Here is a 3,000-nt window from a genome sequence, read left to right as displayed (position 1 = left end):
GTGGCGGCTCGTCCTGGGCAGGGGGCCGAGGGCAGCCCACTGATTGAGATATTTCACTCAGCATAAGGTCCACCCATTTTGAATAATATTGCATGAGTTCTTTGTTTTTCAATGCAGCATAGTATTCCACTGTGTGAATATACCAAAGCTTCTCTATCGAAATGGAATGGATCTTAGCGATCTTCATTGAAGAAACTGAAGCCCAGAGAGATAGAGAGAGACTTGTCTAAGGTCACCCAGCAGGTTGATGTGTTGGGAGGCTCAGAGCAGCTAAGAACCAGACAAACTTTCATTCTCTTGAAATATTGGCAAGCAAAGGCTTCTACTTAACCTGACATGTACCGACTGTTAGATGATGGTTGTGGGTAGCTTCTGATGTGACCCCAGTGAACTCACCCCAATAAGTCTTGCATTTAGGTTGTCTCTTTCTCTCAAGTGTAAGCTGGACCTGGTGACTTGCTTCTGACATCAGACAATGACAAAAGTGATGGAAACACTCCGCGGTCCACTTTACTATACAGCTCTTATTCTGGACTCTTGTCATGCAAATAATACCTAATTACATATTCCTTTTAAACAATTCTCTCCCTCATCTGTTTCAATGAATAGGTCAGTGACTTGTACTTGGTGTATTTGAACCACCTGCCTTTGGATTGGCAGCACAACCCCTTACCCACAAGGCCCCAAGAACTCCTTCTGCAAGATGATAAAAGTAAGAAATAGGTTCCTAGCCTTTCAGGAAAATATGGTACAAAGCTGAATTCAAGGGTGTGTCTATGTAATCTTTTTTAAAGCTTTGTGGTGGTTGTTGGATGCCATCAAGTTGACTATGACACTCAGCGACCCTGTGGACAAGGGATCTGAAGCCTGCCCTGTCCTGCACTCTCCCCATCATCTCTGACATACTCAGTACCATTGTTACAGTCAATGTGTCAACCCATCTCCTTAAAGGTCATCCTCTCTTTTGACAAACCTCCACCTTTTCAAAAATAAAAGAATGATTCAGTCACACAGAGAGATTAAGGGTTTGCTTCACGCACCTTGTGGGACAATAGGGCCTTTGGGAAGCTTCAAGATAACTGCCACTCAGGTTATTCAAGTAGAAAAGGATGTAGGTTTTGCTCAATGGAGTGAACCCCTACAACTTTCAGAGTTTCAAGAAAAATTAACAGCACATCAGGAGAGAATTGCCAGAAGTCCAGGCTGGGTTTAGAAGGGGTCGTGGTACTAGGGATATTGTTGCTGATGTTAGATGGATCTTGGCTGCAAGCAGAGAATACCAGAAGAATGTCTATCTGTGTTTCATTGATTATGCAAAGGCATTTGACTGTGTGGATCATAATAAACTGTGGCTGACTCTGAGAAGAATGGGAATCCCGGAACATTTAATTGTACTAATGCGAAACCTATACTTGGACCAAGAGGCAGTAGTCAGAACAGAGCAGGTTAACACTTCATGGTTCAAAATTGGGAAGGGTGTACGCCAGGGATGCATCCTGTCTCCATGCCTTTTCAACATGTATGCAGAGCAGATTATCCGAGAGGCTGGGCTCTATGAGGAGAATTGTGGCATCAGGATTGGTAGAAGATCTATTAACAATCTGCGTTATGCCGATGACATAACCCTGCTTCCTGAAACTGAGGAGGACCTCATGCACTTGCTGCGAAGGGTCAAGGACTGCAGCCTTCAGTATGGACTGAGGCTTAATGACAAGAAGACAAAGATTCTCACCACTGGACCAATTGGCAGCGTCAGGATGGATGGCGAAGAGATTGAGATTGTTCACAGCTTCAGTTTGCTCGGCTCCACAGTCAACACTCTTGGCACCAGCAGTCAGGAAATCAAAAAGCGCATCGCAATGGGAAAGTCTGCTGTTAGGGACCTCTCTAAAGTACTCAGGAGCAACGGTGTCTCTCTGGAGACTAAGGTGCGCCTGATACAGGCCATGGTCTTTGCAATCGCTTGTTATGCATCAGAGAGTTGGACAATGACTAGGGAGGACAGAAGGAGAGTTGATGTCTTTGAGCTGTGGTGCTGGAGAAGAGTACTGAATGTACCATGGACTGCCAGGAAAACAAACAGATTCATCTTGGAGAGGATTAAACCAAGCTACTCCTTGGAGGCAAGGATTCTGGGGCTTTGTCTGCCATACTTTGGACATGTTGCCAGGAGGGACGGGTCCTTGGAGAGGGACATCATGCTTGGGAGGGTGGAGGGACGGCGCAGGAGGGGAAGACCCTCTATGAGATGGATTGATTCGGTGACTGGGGTAATCGGGATGGGTGTGTCAGAGGCAATGCGGTTGGCACAGGATAGAGCAGGGTTTAGGGCTGTTGTGCATAGGGTCGCTATGAGTCGCAAACAACTCGACGGCACATAACAACAACAACAACATGTCAATAGAAATACTGTCCATTTGTGAGAAAAGGAACACAAAATTAAGAAGACAGTTGGACTCCCAAACTTCTTCCTGAGGACAGAAAGTGGGCTAAGCAAATGGCTCAACTGTGAACACGTGCTACTTTTCATGAAGTCAAAATAAATAAGACTCAAGAGCACGGAAACAGAGTTCAGGGGGTTCTGTTGGAAGCCACAGGGTGTCCTTGAAACCTGACCAAGCAACTTCCAGCCTTCGCCTCACTCCAAATTGCTGTGGGCCAGTGACAGTTTGCATCTTCATTTCCCTCGTTTATGAACAGAAACATCCACAGCTCGTATCCTATGCCTATCAAACAATTGCATGCTAGTTGTGAGAGAATTCTAACTTAGTTTCTCAGATCTACAGGTGGAGAACTGTACTCAAGAAATGAAACCTGAGGAATGTCATTCACACTTAGGTAACAAAATTGTGTAGATTTTAAGCTAATTATATAATAAGATGAGTTTTGGGTTTGTTCTTTCGTTCGTTTGTTTGCCTTTTATAAGTGGGAGGCGTTCTCCTCATTGGGTGCCAGGAGACAGACTGTGAGAGGAAATTCTGACACAGCTTCCCATGCTCA

The sequence above is a fragment of the Elephantulus edwardii genome, unplaced genomic scaffold (assembly GCF_000299155.1).
Source record: "Elephantulus edwardii isolate Elephantulus edwardi_28Jun2011 unplaced genomic scaffold, EleEdw1.0 scaffold00086, whole genome shotgun sequence".
Classification (NCBI taxonomy): domain Eukaryota; kingdom Metazoa; phylum Chordata; class Mammalia; order Macroscelidea; family Macroscelididae; genus Elephantulus; species Elephantulus edwardii.
The sequence above is the reverse complement of the archived record's forward strand: the minus strand, read 5'-3'. Positions refer to the sequence as shown.